The 17,388-nt window shown below is 53.1% G+C and overlaps 1 protein-coding gene across 1 annotated transcript in view; it reads right to left on the bottom strand.

Moving 5' to 3' along the window:
• LOC138467178 (NXPE family member 1-like) overlaps window positions 1-13,058 on the bottom strand; it is a 325,272-nt gene extending 312,214 nt beyond the window's left edge. The window contains exon 1 of the mRNA XM_069607243.1: window positions 12,997-13,058. The gene's annotated coding sequence lies outside the window, so the exon portion shown is untranslated. The remainder of the gene's footprint in view (window positions 1-12,996) is intronic.
• Between the last annotated feature and the right edge of the window lie 4,330 nt (window positions 13,059-17,388).

Below are 17,388 nucleotides of genomic sequence, written 5' to 3'. Positions count from 1 at the left end.
ATGTCCCTCCTTGGTGTGTTTGTCCCTCTGGGTGTATACGTTCCCTCTTGCTGAGCATGTCCCTCATTGGTGTGTTTGTCCCTCAGGGTGTGTACGTTCCCTCTCGGTGAGCATGTCCCTCCTTGGTGTGTTTGTCCCTCTGGGTGTGTACGTTCCCTCTCGGTGAGCATGTCCCTCCTTGGTGTGTTTTTCCCTCTGGGTGGGTACGTTCCCTCTTGGTGAGCATGTCCCTCCTTGGTGTGTTTGTCCCTCTGGGTGTGTACGTTCCCTCTTGGTGAGCATGTCCCTCCTTGATGTGTTTTTCCCTCTGGGTGTGTACGTTCCTTCTTGGTGAGCATGACCCTCCTTGGTGTGTTTGTCCCTCTGGGTGTGTATGTTCCCTCTTGCTGAGCATGTCCCTCCTTGGTGTGTTTGTCCCTCTGGGTGTGTACGTTCCCTCTTGCTGAGCATGTCCCTCCTTGGTGTGTTTGTCCCTCCCTCTGGGTGTGTACGTTCCCTCTTGGTGAGCATGTCCCTCCTTGGTGCGTTTGTTCCTCTGGGTGTGTACATTCCCTCTTGCTGAGCATGTCCCTCCTTGGAGTGTTTGTCCCTCCCTCTGAGTGTGTACATTCCCTCTCGGTGAGCATGTCCCTCCTTGGTGTGTTTGTCCCTCTGGGTGTGTACTTTCCCTCTTGATGAGCATGTCCCTCCTTGGTGTGTTTGTCCCTCTGAGTGTGTACGTTCCCTCTTGATGAGCATGTCCCTCCTTGGTGTGTTTGTCCCTCTCGGTGTGTACGTTCTCTCTTGGTGAGCATGTCCCTCCTTGGTGTGTTTGTCCCTCTGGGTGTGTACGTTCCCTCTTGCTGAGCATGTCCCTCCTTTGTGTGTTTGTCCCTCTGGGTGTGTACGTTCCCTCTTGCTGAGCATGTCCCTCCTTGGTGTGTTTGTCCCTCTGGGTGTGTATGTTCCCTCTTGCTGAGCATGTCCCTCATTGGTGTGTTTGTCCCTCAGGGTGTGTACGTTCCCTCTCGGTGAGCATGTCCCTCCTTGGTGTGTTTTTCCCTCTGGGTGTGTACGTTCCCTCTTGGTGAGAATGACCCTCCTTGGTGTGTTTGTCCCTCTGGGTGTGTATGTTCCCTCTTGCTGAGCATGTCTCTCCTTGGTGTGTTTGTCCCTCTGGGTGTGTACGTTCCTTCTTGGTGAGCATGTCCCTCCTTGGTGTGCTTGTCCCTCTGGGCGTGTACGTTCCCTCGTGGTGAGCATGTCCCTCCTTGGTGCGTTTGTTCCTCTGGGTGTGTACGTTCCCTCTTGCTGAGCATGTCCCTCCTTGGAGTGTTTGTCCCTCTGGGTGTGTACGTTCCCTCTTGGTGAGCATGTCCCTCCTTGGTGTGTTTGTCCCTCTGGGTGTGTACGTTCCCTCTTGCTGAGCATGTCCCTCATTGGTGTGTTTGTCGCTCTGGGTGGGTACGTTCCCTCTTGGTGAGCATGTCCCTCCTTGGTGTGTTTGTCGCTCTGGGTGGGTACGTTCCCTCTTGGTGAGCATGTCCCTCCTTGGTGTGTTTGTCCCTCTGGGTGTGTACGTTCCCTCTTGGTGAGCATGTCCCTCCTTGATGTGTTTTTCCCTCTGGGTGTGTACGTTCCTTCTTGGTGAGCATGACCCTCCTTGGTGTGTTTGTCCCTCTGGGTGTGTATGTTCCCTCTTGCTGAGCATGTCCCTCCTTGGTGTGTTTGTCCCTCTGGGTGTGTACGTTCCCTCTTGCTGAGCATGTCCCTCCTTGGTGTGTTTGTCCCTCCCTCTGGGTGTGTACGTTCCCTCTTGGTGAGCATGTCCCTCCTTGGTGCGTTTGTTCCTCTGGGTGTGTACATTCCCTCTTGCTGAGCATGTCCCTCCTTGGAGTGTTTGTCCCTCTGTGTGTGTACGTTCCCTCTTGGTGAGCATGTCCCTCCTTGGTGTGTTTGTCCCACTGGGTGTGTACGTTCCCTCTTGCTGAGCATGTCCTTCCTTGGTGTGTTTGTCCCTCTGGGTAGGTACGTTCCTTCTTGCAGAGCATGTCCCTCCTTGGTGTGTTTGTCCCTCTGGGTGTGCATGTTCCTTCTTGGTGAGCATGTCCCTCCTTGGTGTGTTTGTCCCTCCCTCTGGGTGTGTACGTTCACTCTTGGTGAACATGTCCCTCTTTGGTGTGTTTGTCCCTCTGGTGTGTACATTCCCTCATGGTGAGCATGTCCCTCCTTGGTGCGTTTGTCCCTCCCTCTGGGTGTGTACGTTCCCTCTTGATGAGCATGTCCCTCCTTGGTGTGTTTGTTCCTCTGGGTGTGTACATTCCCTCTTGCTGAGCATGTCCCTCCTTGGTGTGTTTGTCCCTCTGGGTGTGTACGTTCCCTCTTGGTGAGCATGTCCCTCCTTGGTGTGTTTGTCCCTCTGGGTGTCTACGTTCCCTCTTGCTGAGCATGTCCTTCCTTGGTGTGTGTGTCCCTCCGGGTAGGTATGTTCCTTCTTGCAGAGCATGTCCCTCCTTGGTGTGTTTGTCCCTCTGGGTGTGTATGTTCCTTCTTGGTAAACATGTCCCTCCTTGGTGTGTTTGTCCCTCCCTCTGGGTGTGTACATTCCCTCTTGGTGAGCATGTCCCTCCTTGGTGTGTTTGTCCCTCTGGGTGTGTACGTTCCCTCTTGATGAGCATGTCCCTCCTTGGTATGTTTGTCCCTCTGTGTGTGTACGTTCTCTCTTGGTGAGCATGTCCCTCCTTGGTGTGTTTGTCCCTCTGGGTGTGTACGTTCCCTCTTGCAGAGCATGTCCCTCCTTGGTGTGTTTGTCCCTCTGGGTGTGTATGTTCCTTCTTGGTAAGCATGTCCCTCCTTAGTGTGTTTGTCCCTCCCTCTGGGTGTGTATGTTCCCTCTTGCTGAGCATGTCCCTCCTTGGTGTGTTTGTCCCTCTGGGTGTGTACGTTCCCTCTTGCTGTGCATGTCCCTCCTTTGTGTGTTTGTCCCTCTGGGTGTGTACGTTCCCTCTTGGTGAGCATGTCCCACCTTGGTGTGTTTGTCCCTCACTCTGGGTGTGTACGTTCCCTCTTGGTGAGAATGTCCCTCCTTAGTGTGTTTGTCCCTCTGGTTGTGTACGTTGACTCTTGGTGAACATGTCTCTCGTTGGTGTGTTTGTCACTCTGGGTGTGTACGTTCCCTCTTGGTGAGCATGTCCCTCCTTGGTGTGTTTGTCCCTCTGGGTGTGTACGTTCCCTCTTGGTGAACATGTCCCTTGTTGGTGTGTCTGTCCCTCTGGGTGTGTATGTTCCCTCTTGGTGAGCATGTCCCTCCTTGGTGTGTTTGTCGCTCTGGGTGGGCACGTTCCCTCTTGGTGAGCATGTCCCTCCTTGGTGTGTTTGTCCCTCTGGGTGTGTACGTTCCCTCTTGGTGTGCATGTCCCTCCCTGGTGTGTTTTTCCCTCTGGGTGTGTAGGTTCCCTCTTGGTGAGCATGACCCTCCTTGGTGTGTTTGTCCCTCTGGGTGTGTATGTTCCCTCTTGCTGAGCATGTCCCTCCTTGGTGTGTTTGTCCCTCTGGGTGTGTACATTCCCTCTTGCTGAGCATGTCCCTCCTTGGTGTGTTTGTCCCTCCCTCTGGGTGTGTACGTTCCCTCTTGGTGAGCATGTCCCTCCTTGGTGCGTTTGTTCCTCTGGGTGTGTACATTCCCTCTTGCTGAACATGTCCCTCCTTGGAGTGTTTGTCCCTCTGGGTGTGTACGTTCCCTCTTGGTGAGCATGTCCCTCCTTGGTGTGTTTGTCCCACTGGGTGTGTACGTTCCCTCTTGCTGAGCATGTCCTTCCTTGGTGTGTTTGTCCCTCTCGGTAGGTACGTTCCTTCTTGCAGAGCATGTCCCTCCTTGGTGTGTTTGTCCCTCTGGGTGTGCATGTTCCTTCTTGGTGAGCATGTCCCTCCTTGGTGAGTTTGTCCCTCCCTCTGGGTGTGTACGTTCACTCTTGGTGAACATGTCCCTCCTTGGTGTGTTTGTCCCTCTGGTGTGTACATTCCCTCGTGGTGAGCATGTCCCTCCTTGGTGCGTTTGTCCCTCCGGTGTGTACATTCCCTCGTGGTGAGCATGTTCCTCCTTGGTGCGTTTGTCCCTCCCTCTGGGTGTGTACGTTCCCTCTTGATGAGCATGTCCCTCCTTGGTGTGTTTGTTCCTCTGGGTGTGTACATTCCCTCTTGCTGAGCATGTCCCTCCTTGGTGTGTTTGTCCCTCTGGGTGTGTACGTTCCCTCTTGGTGAGCATGTCCCTCCTTGGTGTGTTTGTCCCTCTGGGTGTGTACGTTCCCTCTTGCTGAGCATGTCCTTCCTTGGTGTGTGTGTCCCTCCGGGTAGGTACGTTCCTTCTTGCAGAGCATGTCCCTCCTTGGTGTGTTTGTCCCTCTGGGTGTGTATGTTCCTTCTTGGTAAACATGTCCCTCCTTGGTGTGTTTGTCCCTCCCTCTGGGTGTGTACATTCCCTCTTGGTGAGCATGTCCCTCCTTGGTGTGTTTGTCCCTCTGGGTGTGTACGTTCCCTCTTGATGAGCATGTCCCTCCTTGGTGTGTTTGTCCCTCTGTGTCTGTACGTTCTCTCTTGGTGAGCATGTCCCTCCTTGGTGTGTTTGTCCCTCTGGGTGTGTACGTTCCCTCTTGCAGAACATGTCCCTCCTTGGTATGTTTGTCCCTCTGGGTGTGTATGTTCCTTCTTGGTAAGCATGTCCCTCCTTAGTGTGTTTGTCCCTCCCTCTGGGTGTGTATGTTCCCTCTTGCTGAGCATGTCCCTCCTTGGTGTGTTTGTCCCTCTGGGTGTGTACGTTCCCTTTTGCTGTGCATGTCCCTCCTTGGTGTGTTTGTCCCTCTGGGTGTGTACGTTCCCTCTTGGTGAGCATGTCCCACCTTGGTGTGTTTGTCCCTCCCTCTGGATGTGTACGTTCCCTCTTGCTGAGCATGTCCCTCCTTGGTGTGTTTTTCCCTCTGGGTGTGTACGTTCCCTCTTGGTGAGCATGTCCCTCCTTGGTGTGTTTGTCCCTCTGGGTGTGTACGTTCCCTCTTGGTGAACATGTCCCTTGTTGGTGTGTCTGTCCCTCTGGGTGTGTATGTTCCCTCTTGGTGAGCATGTCCCTTCTTGGTGTGTTTGTCCCTCCCTCTGGATGTGTACGTTCCCTCTTGCTGAGCATGTCCCTCCTTGGTGTGTTTTTCCCTCTGGGTGTGAATGTTCCTCATTATAATGAATGTATTTATGCATACACCATAGTACCAGCTATTCTCAATACAAGCTGCTGTAAAATACACCATCACACTTGCACACGTAAGAATAATGTACCACCATTAGTCTGTAAAACGTAATGTGTTTGATGTCACATTTCTGTGGGTTTGGACAGTAAATTTCACATATTGGAAGCCATTTTTCCAAAATGTTCTCACAGGGCGAGAACCCCCTGCACCCTCCTTGGTATGAGTTGGGCTTCCGCTCGCTCCCTAATTCGATGGGAGGAAATTGCACCCCACCACCTTTCAAAGTCACCAGCCGCTACTGCAAGTGCCGCTAAGATATCCTTCCAAATATATATAGTTTTTGCTTGAGGAAGCAACAGATGGTTTACTTCAAAGGCAGAGGGCAACTTCATGCAAATTAATTCTCTCACCTTGCATCTATCTACAGTGGGCCTGTGATGCAGGTCTGGCAGATCTGGGTCAGGTATTCACACATGCCCAGGCAGTACTGGGGCAGAAGCCACTGGGGAACACCCTCTCATCACTGACTCACTGGAGGTGCAAATCAGAGAGCAGGAAACACTGATGAGATGTGTGTTCATGCTGTGCTGTCACTGAGTCCTGCAGGCTGGTCTTACCCATTCAACCTAGCTAGCTAGACCTAGCCCCACAGCCTCTCATCACTGGCTCACTGGAGGTGCAAAGCAAACAGCAAGAAACACGGATGAGATGTGTGTTCATGCTGTGCTGTCACAGAGTCCTGCAGACTGCTCTTACCCTTTCCCACCTAGCTAGCCAGACCTAGCCCCCACACCCTCTCATCACAGGCTCACTGGAGGTGCAAAGCAGACAGCGAGAAACATGGATGAGATGTGTGTTCATGCTGTGCTGTCACAGAGTCCTGCAGACTGCTCTTACCCTTTCCCACCTAGCTAGCCAGACCTAGCCCCCACACCCTCTCATCACTGGCTCACTGGAGGTGCAAAGCAGACAGCGAGAAACATGGATGAGATGTGTGTTCATGCTGTGCTGTCACAGAGTCCTGCAGACTGCTCTTACCCTTTCCCACCTAGCTAGCCAGACCTAGCCCCCAAACCCTCTCATCACTGGCTCACTGGAGGTGCAAAGCAAACAGCGAGAAACATGGATGAGATGTGTGTTCAGTCTGTGCTGTCACAGAGTCCTGCAGGCTGCTCTTACCCATTCCCACCTAGCTAGCCAGACCTAGCCCCCACACCCTCTCATCACTGGCTCACTGGAGGTGCAAAGCAAACAGCGAGAAACATGGATGAGATGTGTGTTCATTCTGTGCTGTCACAGAGTCCTGCAGGCTGCTCTTACCCATTCCCACCTAGCTAGCCAGACCTAGCCCCCACACCCTCTCATCACTGGCTCACTGGAGGTGCAAAGCAGACAGCGAGAAACATGGATGAGATGTGTGTTCATGCTGTGCTGTCACAGAGTCCTGCAGACTGCTCTTACCCTTTCCCACCTAGCTAGCCAGACCTAGCCTCCACACCCTCTCATCACTGGCTCACTGGAGGTGCAAAGCAGACACCGAGAAACACGGATGAGATGTGTGTTCATGCTGTGCTGTCACTGAGTCCTGCAGGCTGCTCTTACCCATTCCCACCTAGCTAGCTAGACCTAGCGCCCACACCCTCTCATCACTGGCTCACTGGAGGTGCAAAGCAGACAGCGAGAAACACGGATGAGATGTGTGTTCATGCTGTGCTGTCACTGAGTCTTGCTGTCTGCTCTAAACCATTCCCACCTAGCTAGCCAGACCTAGCCCCCACACCCTCTCATCACTGGCTCACTGGAGGTGCAAAGCAGACAGCGAGAAACACGGATGAGATGTGTGTTCATGCTGTGCTGTCACTGAGTCCTGCAGGCTGCTCTTACCCATTCCCACCTAGCTAGCTAGACCTAGCCCCCACACCCTCTCATCACTGGCTCACTGGAGGTGCAAAGCAGACAGCGAGAAACACGGATGAGATGTGTGTTCATGCTGTGCTGTCACTGAGTCCTGCAGGCTGCTCTTACCCATTCCCACCTAGCTAGCCAGACCTAGCCCCCACACCCTCTCATCACTGGCTCACTGGAGGTGCAAAGCAGACAGCGAGAAACATGGATGAGATGTGTGTTCATGCTGTGCTGTCACAGAGTCCTGCAGACTGCTCTTACCCTTTCCCACCTAGCTAGCCAGACCTAGCCTCCACACCCTCTCATCACTGGCTCACTGGAGGTGCAAAGCAGACACCGAGAAACACGGATGAGATGTGTGTTCATGCTGTGCTGTCACTGAGTCCTGCAGGCTGCTTTTACCCATTCCCACCTAGCTAGCTAGACCTAGCGCCCACACCCTCTCATCACTGGCTCACTGGAGGTGCAAAGCAGACAGCGAGAAACACGGATGAGATGTGTGTTCATGCTGTGCTGTCACTGAGTCTTGCTGTCTGCTCTAAACCATTCCCACCTAGCTAGCCAGACCTAGCCCCCACACCCTCTCATCACTGGCTCACTGGAGGTGCAAAGCAGACAGCGAGAAACACGGATGAGATGTGTGTTCATGCTGTGCTGTCACTGAGTCCTGCAGGCTGCTCTTACCCATTCCCACCTAGCTAGCTAGACCTAGCCCCCACACCCTCTCATCACTGGCTCACTGGAGGTGCAAAGCAGACAGCGAGAAACACGGATGAGATGTGTGTTCATGCTGTGCTGTCACTGAGTCCTGCAGGCTGCTCTTACCCATTCCCACCTAGCTAGCCAGACCTAGCCCCCACACCCTCTCATCACTGGCTCACTGGAGGTGCAAAGCAGACAGTGAGAAACATGGATGAGATGTGTGTTCATGCTGTGCTGTCACAGAGTCCTGCAGGCTGCTCTTACCCATTCCCACCTAGCTAGCCAGACCTAGCCCCCACACCCTCTCATCACTGGTCACTGGAGGTGCAAAGCAGACAGCGAGAAACATGGATGAGATGTGTGTTCATGCTGTGCTGTCACAGAGTCCTGCAGACTGCTCTTACCCTTTCCCACCTACCTCGCCAGACCTAGCCCCCACACCCTCTCATCACAGGCCCAGTGGGCAACTGGAGGTGCAAAGCAGAGAGCGAGAAACACGGATGAGACGTGTGTTCATGCTGTGCTGTCACTGAGTCCTGCAGGCTGCTCTTACCCATTCCCACCTAGCTAGCCAGACGTAGCCCCCACACCCTCTCATCACTGGCTCACTGGAGGTGCAAAGCAGAAAGCGAGAAACATGGATGAGATGTGTGTTCATGCTGTGCTGTCACAGAGTCCTGCAGACTGCTCTTACCCTTTCCCACCTAGCTAGCCAGACCTAGCCCCCACACCCTCTCATCACTGGCTCACTGGAGGTGCAAAGCAAACAGCGAGAAACATGGATGAGATGTGTGTTCATTCTGTGCTGTCACAGAGTCCTGCAGGCTGCTCTTACCCATTCCCACCTAGCTAGCCAGACCTAGCCCCCACGCCCTCTCATCACACGCCCAGTGGCCGACTGGAAGTGCAAAGCAGAGAGCGAGAAACACGGATGAGATGTGTGTTCATGTTGTGCTGTCACTGAGTCCTGCAGGCTGCTCTTACCCATTCCCACCTAGCTAGCTAGACCTAGCCCCAACACCCTCTCATCACAGGCCCAGTGGCCCACTGGAGGTGCAAAGCAGAGAGCGAGAAACACGGATGAGATGTGTGTTCATGCTGTGCTGTCACTGAGTCCTGCAGGCTGCTCTTACCCATTCCCACCTAGCTAGCCAGACCTAGCCCCCACACCCTCTCATCACAGGCTCACTGGAGGTGCAAAGCAGACAGCGAGAAACATGGATGAGATGTGTGTTCATGCAGTGCTGTCACAGAGTCCTGCAGACTGCTCTTACCCGTTCCCTCCTAGCTAGCCAGACCTAGCCCCCACACCCTCTCATCACTGGCTCACTGGAGGTGCAAAGCAGACAGCGAGAAACACGGATGAGATGTGTGTTCATGCTGTGCTGTCACAGAGTCCTGCAGGCTGCTCTTACCCATTCCCACCTAGCTAGCTAGACCTAGCCCCCACACCCTTTCATCACTGGCTCACTGGAGGTGCAAAGCAGACAGCGAGAAACACGGATGAGATGTGTGTTCATGCTGTGCTGTCACTGAGTCCTGCAGGCTGCTCTTACCCATTCCCACTTAGCTAGCCAGACCTAGCCCCCACACCCTCTCATCACAGGCTCACTGGAGGTGCAAAGCAGACAGCGAGAAACACGAATGAGATGTGTGTTCATGCTGTGCTGTCACTGAGTCCTGCAGGCTGCTCTTACCCATTCCCCCCTAGCTAGTCAGTCCTAGCCCCCACACCCTCTCATCACAGGCCCCGTGGCTCACTGGAAGTGCAAAGCAGAGAGCGAGAAACACGGATGAGATGTGTGTTCATGCTGTGCTGTCACTGAGTCCTGCAGGCTGCTCTTACCCATTCCCACCTAGCTAGCTAGACCTAGCCCCAACACCCTCTCATCACAGGCCCAGTGGCCCACTGGAGGTGCAAAGCAGAGAGCGAGAAACACGGATCAGATGTGTGTTCATGCTGTGCTGTCACTAAGTCCTGCAGGCTGCTCTTACCCATTCCCACCTAGCTAGCCAGACCTAGCCCCCACACCCACTCATCACTGGCTCACTGGAGGTGCAAAGCAGAGAGCGAGAAACATGGATGAGATGTGTGTTCATGCTGTGCTGTCACAGAGCCCTGCAGACTGCTCTCACCCATTCCCACCTAGCTAGCCAGACCTAGCCCCCACACCCTCTAATCACAGGTTCACTGGAGGTGCAAAGCAGACAGCGAGAAACACAGATGAGATGTGTGTTCATGCTGTGCTGTCACTGAGTCATGCAGGCTGCTCTAACCCATTCACACCTAGCAAGCCAGACCTAGCCCCCACACCCTCTCATCACTGGCTCACTGGAGGTGCAAAGCAGACAGCGAGAAAAACGGATGAGATGTGTGTTCATGCTATGCTGTCACAGAGTCCTGCAGGCTGCTCTTACCCATTCCCACCTAGCTAGCTAGAGCTAGCCCCCACACCCACTCATCACAGGTTCACTGGAGGTGCAAAGCAGACAGCGAGAAACACAGATGAGATGTGTGTTCATGCTGTGCTGTCACTGAGTCATGCAGGCTGCTCTAACCCATTCACACCTAGCAAGCCAGACCTAGCCCCCACACCCTCTCATCACTGGCTCACTGGAGGTGCAAAGCAGACAGCGAGAAAAACGGATGAGATGTGTGTTCATGCTATGCTGTCACAGAGTCCTGCAGGCTGCTCTTACCCATTCCCACCTAGCTAGCTAGAGCTAGCCCCCACACCCTCTCATCACAGGTTCACTGGAGGTGCAAAGCAGACAGCGGGAAACACGAATGAGATGTGTGTTCATGCTGTGCTGTCACTGAGTCCTGCAGGCTGCTCTTACCCATTCCCACCTAGCTAGTCAGTCCTAGCCCCCACACCCTCTCATCACAGGCCCCGTGGCTCACTGGAAGTGCAAAGCAGAGAGCGAGAAACACGGATGAGATGTGTGTTCATGCTGTGCTGTCACTGAGTCCTGCCGGCTGCTCTTACCCATTCCCACCTAGCTAGCTAGACCTAGCCCCAACACCCTCTCATCACAGGCCCAGTGGCCCACTGGAGGTGCAAAGCAGAGAGCGAGAAACACGGATCAGATGTGTGTTCATGCTGTGCTGTCACTAAGTCCTGCAGGCTGCTCTTACCCATTCCCACCTAGCTAGCCAGACCTAGCCCCCACACCCACTCATCACTGGCTCACTGGAGGTGCAAAGCAGAGAGCGAGAAACATGGATGAGATGTGTGTTCATGCTGTGCTGTCACAGAGCCCTGCAGACTGCTCTCACCCATTCCCACCTAGCTAGCCAGACCTAGCCCCCACACCCTCTAATCACAGGTTCACTGGAGGTGCAAAGCAGACAGCGAGAAACACAGATGAGATGTGTGTTCATGCTGTGCTGTCACTGAGTCATGCAGGCTGCTCTAACCCATTCACACCTAGCAAGCCAGACCTAGCCCCCACACCCTCTCATCACTGGCTCACTGGAGGTGCAAAGCAGACAGCGAGAAAAACAGATGAGATGTGTGTTCATGCTATGCTGTCACAGAGTCCTGCAGGCTGCTCTTACCCATTCCCACCTAGCTAGCTAGAGCTAGCCCCCACACCCTCTCATCACAGGTTCACTGGAGGTGCAAAGCAGACAGCGGGAAACACGGATGAGATGTGTGTTTGTGCTGTGCTGTCACTGAGTCCTGCAGGGGAGAACAAAAAAGGGGGGCTCCAACCACATATACAATTCTTGGCATAAAATTTCTGTTGAAATGTCTAAATTATTTTGGTGATTCTATTTCAGTATAGTGCTTCAAATAGTAAGCCAAGTATCCTTGTAAGCAAAAAATACATTTTTTAGCTACAAAAATGAGTCTGGTATCTTAAATTACCGCTTTAATGTATTATCAGTTTTTTTTAAATAAAAAAAAAAATATATGTTCAATTTTTTCTGCAAGTCATAATCTGCAACAATAATCATACAGAACATGAATACAGTACAACAAATATATATATATATATATATACATAACAGCCAATTGCACAATCGTTGGTGGGTTAGTATTATCCATGTGCTTCAGGTTCACAGCAGGACATGCAAGAGAGAACTCATTTCAGAAGTATTTGTTATATACAAATGGATTACAGCAACCAAGGTATCACCATCGGTTTGGTCTCGTGTTTAACAAGGAAAGAGAGAACATCTCGAAGTTTTTTTTTTTATGTATTGGAAGCTGAAAAAACCCAATGCATTTGTCCATTAGTTTAGTAAACTGGATAGATTGGTTTCGTTTACTAAAAGGACTGTAAACAAAAAACAGGAAAAGAAAAGTGAAGTGAATTCCACAGGGGGCCAAAATGCATTGGTCTACGCCAGGGGGAGGAGCCCCCTTAGGAACTGGAGAGGGCAATCAAGCAATCTCAGGGTTTTGTCCAAGGGTGTTTAGTGGTGAGCCTTCCTCTGGGCCTCTGGGTTCTGAACTCTCTGGATAGATCAGGAGAGATATAACAAAGGAAAGACGAAGCAGAAAAAAGACAGAAACACCAGAATAGGTGAGGCCTACAAATAGTCTCAAAACCTATATGGTAAAAACCAAAGTTGTATACACTAAAAGACTACCGCCTGGCGCAAGACCATGGCCGGGGATACTTGCATTTTAACATGATTAAAAGTACAAAATCAGCCCTAGTCTGATTTGTTTATGGGGAACTGGACGAAGGCTAACCTGTGCAGTGGGTCCCGAGGGCACAGCTGTGGGGGGTGGGTAGGGGAGAGGGGGGTATCCTGGGGTCACCTTCTTCAGGTGATACACGAGACAAAAGAGTGCTGCTTAGTATGTTTTAACACAGCAGGGGTGCGTCTAGTCATCCCCTGGGGCTGCAACGGAGACAAATAGACAAAGTGGAGAATGCACTGGTAAGAAGTGCAGTAAAACGAAAGGGGCTCATAACATGCAAGTACATACGTGCACTGCAGGTAGCAAGAGGAGAGCTGGAGACCCCAACTCCTCTCTGGGACTCGTGTAGAAAAGCGTAGAGCCGCAATGATTTAGTGGGGGGGGTGGGGAAAAGGGGTTATTGGGCAGAAAAGGAAAAGGGAGGAAAAGAAGAATGGAGTTAAGGTCTCCGTTGGAGCTGGAATGAATAGTCCGCATCGAGCAGAAAGGCAGTAGTGCCAGCGCTATACGCTCACCCTCATTCACTAGGCGCTGGGTCCTCGGGAGCTATCGGGGCCGTGATCCCCTCGATGTTCCGAAATGAGGCTGTGCCGCGGCGCATGCGCGCAGCAGTGGCGTCCGGCAGGTTGCCATGGCAACGCGGGCTGGAGCGCCATCACGCCCCACGATTGGATGCGCAGGTGGCTAAACCAGTTTGCACCACATCACCATGGAAGTGCAAGAGAGGAGACACGCGCAGAGCAAGCTCAGCAAACGAGCAAGTCCAGCTTCCGGGGTGCACATCACCTGGCACGCAGCAAAGCCATGGGCAGGCTCAGGGGGATCTGGTGGGAGACTAAAGATGTGTAATCCGGCCTAGACATTCGTCATAGGTGCTGAGAAATAGTTACCCCCGTGTGACCTTGGCCTCATTCAGGCCGTGAGTTATTGTCTGCAGTTTAAAAAGCCCCCACGCCTCCTTATGTTTCAAAGCGTTTCTGATGTTGGCATTACCCACCAAATAAAGTCATCTGGGCCATGAGATACCATGGGGGCATTGGGTGTTTTACAGCATCTTTGAGTCTGTCCAATGGGTCTAAGGCCACAAGGACATTCAGCCAGATAGATCACATTACTGGCCTTACAATTCGAAAAGTCTTTAAGCACCCAGTCCTTGTTGCCAATTTTGAAAGTTTCCATTTTCTTCCTGAATTGACCTGCTATCCATTGGCCACATGTGAGGCGGCCTCTGAGTTCCCTCAGATTCCAGAGTGTGGTGCGGGCTGTTTTCTTCATGCGTGCATGTGTGAGTTCTTCCTTCAGATTTCTGGCACGTTTGAGTGCCATTCTGGGTGGTAATTCATCGAGCAGGCTGAGTTCTATTAAAGGCCAACATTTCTTGATTATCTGTTGTATTTTGTTGGTGTTGGGCCCAAAAGTAGTGACACATGTTATTCTGTCATTATCGGTGGTCCTAGTTTTGGGGGTAAGTAATGAGTCCCGTGGGTACTGCAGGCTGCTCTTACCCAGAGGTGCAAAGCAGACAGCGAGAAACACGGATGAGATGTGTGTTCCTGCTGTGCTGTCACAGAGTTCTGCAGGCTGCTCTTACCCATTCCCACCTAGCTAGCCAGTCCTAGCCCCCACACCCTCTCATCACAGGCCCAGTGGCTCACTGGAAGTGCAAAGCAGACGGCGAGAAACACGGATGAGATGTGTGTTCATGCTGTGCTGTCACTGAGTTCTGCAGGCTGCTCTTACCCATTCCCACCTAGCTGGCTAGACCTAGCCCCCACACCCTCTCATCACAGGCTCACTCGAGGTGCAAAGCAGAGAGCCAGAAACACGGATGAGATGTCTGTTCAGGCTGTGCTGTCACTGAGTCCTGCAGGTGAGCTAGACCTAGTCCCCACACCCTCTCATCTCTGGCCCAGTTGCTCACTCGAGGTGCAAAGCAGACAGCGAGAAACATGGATGAGATGTGTGTTCATGCTGTGCTGTCACTGAGTCCTGCTGTCTGCTCTTACCCATTCCCACCTAGCTAGCCAGACCTAGCCCCCACACCCTCTCATCACAGGCCCACTGGAGGTGCAAACCAGAGAGCGAGAAACACTAATGAGATGTGTGTTCATGCTGTGCTGTCACTGAGTCCTGCTGTCTGCTCTTAACCATTCCCACCTAGCTAGCCAGACCTAGCCCCCACACCCTTTCATCACAGGCTCACTGGAAGTGCAAAGCAGACAGCCAGAAACACGGATGAGATGTGTGTTCATGCTGTGCTGTCACTGAGTCCTGCTGTCTGCTCTTACCCATTCCCACCTAGCTAGCCAGACCTAGCCCCCACACCCTCTCATCACAGGCCCACTGGAGGTGCAAACCAGAGAGCGAGAAACACTAATGAGATGTGTGTTCATGCTGTGCTGTCACTGAGTCCTGCTGTCTGCTCTTAACCATTCCCACCTAGCTAGCCAGACCTAGCCCCCACACCCTTTCATCACAGGCTCACTGGAAGTGCAAAGCAGACAGCGAGAAACATGGATGAGATGTGTGTTCATGCTGTGCTGTCACTGAGTCCTGCTGTCTGCTCTTACCCATTCCCACCTAGCTAGCCAGACCTAGCCCCCACACCCTCTCATCACAGGCCCACTGGAGGTGCAAACCAGAGAGCGAGAAACACTAATGAGATGTGTGTTCATGCTGTGCTGTCACTGAGTCCTGCTGTCTGCTCTTAACCATTCCCACCTAGCTAGCCAGACCTAGCCCCCACACCCTTTCATCACAGGCTCACTGGAAGTGCAAAGCAGACAGCCAGAAACACGGATGAGATGTGTGTTCATGCTGTGCTGTCACAGAGTCCTGCAGACTGCTCTTACCCATTCCCACCTAGCTAGCTAGACCTAGCCCCCACACCCTCTCATCACAGGCTCACTGGAAGTGCAATGCAGACAGCGAGAAACACAGATCAGATGTGTGTTCATGCTGTGCTGTCACTAAGTCCTGCCGGCGAGCTAGACATAGCCCCCACACCCACCTGCTGCTACAGCACTGGGAATGAGCTGCACAGACAGCCCCACCTCTGAACCCAACCCTTCATGCATTCTTCACTAATGGACTTCCAGCCAGTTAGTGATGGCGGCGCCATGGTCTTTCCTGCATCCCAGTAGAGACCTAGATTCCAGGTGTAAAAAACTGTGGCACATTTAGCTCCATTTACAGCCACCATTTTCAGGCGCCGTACAGATATCTCTTGGCAATGCCTCTTTGTCCAGTGGCCCAGGGGTAGCAAGGACAGCTCTAGGGGTAGCAGAGGGGGAGCCAGGGGTAGCAGTGGCTACCCACAGCAACCCCCAAATGACATCCCTGTTCATGGATGATGCAATGTTCCCCTAATTTAGAAGAGGGCTCGCTTTAAATGAGTTGCCTGTGAATCGCCCTCCGAATGAATGGGCATGGACCTGCTCCTGCCACTCATTCATGTTGTAGGTTATGTTAGAACATTTATAAAGCGCAATCGATCACCCTGAGGGGCATCATGGCGCTAAGGCAGAAGCCCCACGCTAGACTAGGAATTAGGCCACACATAGCCAGGGTTGCATGGCCCGCCTGAAGCTGAGACGGAGGGACAGGGGCGTTGCCTTCCACAGTCGCGAACGGCCCCATGGGGGGGAGAGGTGGCAATACCGGCCGGATAGGCCGACCGCAGAGGGCGAGCAGGCCCATAGGTTAGGCTGCTTGCCTGTGCAACCTATACTGACTCTATGCATTACCTGCTGCTGCCACCCTTCAAGATGGGGTTGGCCATAATGTTTATGCCACAAACGCATTGTATGTCTGTTCATCAAAAGCACTTATATAGTAACTAAGTAAGTCTTCTGCACAGCGCCGCGATGCCTGAGGGCAGGTGTGCGCTTTATAAATGCAAATAAATAAATAAGAATAAATAGCACAATGCATCAAGCCTTTAACTGCACAAGGTATAAAGCCTTAAACTTGATCGGACTGCCACAGGGAGCCAAGCAAGAGTTTGAAGAATACCTGCGTCGAGGTGTAGCGAGAGGCACCGAGGCACCGAGCAGCAGAGTCACGGTTGCAGACACGACCCCTAGGTGCAGGTTCATGGCGCCATGATGGCGCCAAGAGGTCTCCTAGGTGGCGCCAAGAGGGGGAGGCGGAACCAGGATTGTCTAACAGGTGGGGCCTGAAGGCAATGTAGTTGCCCCCCTCCACCCTCCAGTGACATGGGCATCTGTACAGCGCAGCCGGGTGGGCATTTCCAGGTGGTGGGTGGACCTCGCCATGTGTACGGCTTCTCAGCGCTAACCCGCCGCGTGGAAGGTCCTACTATTGTGTTTTTTCTACCCCCCGAATTCCATTTCATGCACAGTTCCTAGATATATCACACATGACAAGTCTATAGACAATGTGTAACATTAAATGGCATTGTTCATGAGTTGTGTTAATAGAAGCAGGGCTTGGTTACCTGGTCTGTCAAACGACCCCTCCGGACCCTCTCCAGCCCCTCCCCGGACAGTCCGGTCTCCGGACCCTCTCTGGGCAGTCCGCCTGCGGATCCCTTTCCGCTCTCAGGCCAGTCTTTCGGGGTCCCTTTCTGGACAGTGCGTTCTAGGGCCCCTGACCATGTGCGTTCTAGGGCCCCTGTCCGTGCAGTCTATGCGGGGTCCGCGCTCGGGGTCCCTCCCTGACAGTGCGTTCTAGGGCCCCTGTGCGTGTGCGCTCTAGGGCCCCTGTGGGTGCGCTCTAGGGCCCCTCTGGGTGCAGTCTGTGCGGGGTCCGCGCTCGGGGTCCCTCCCTGACAGTGCGTCCTAGGGCCCCTGTGCGTGTGCGCTCTAGGGCCCCTGTGCGTGCAGTCTGTGCGGGGTCCGCACTCTGGGTCCCTTCTGTGGACAGTGCGCTCTAGGGCCCACCTC

The sequence above is a fragment of the Ambystoma mexicanum genome, chromosome 4q, assembly GCF_040938575.1.
Source record: "Ambystoma mexicanum isolate Mex_15411 chromosome 4q, UKY_AmexF1_1, whole genome shotgun sequence".
Classification (NCBI taxonomy): Eukaryota; Metazoa; Chordata; class Amphibia; order Caudata; family Ambystomatidae; genus Ambystoma; species Ambystoma mexicanum.
Note: the sequence above shows the minus strand (reverse complement) of the source record. Positions and strands in the feature narration are given on the sequence as shown.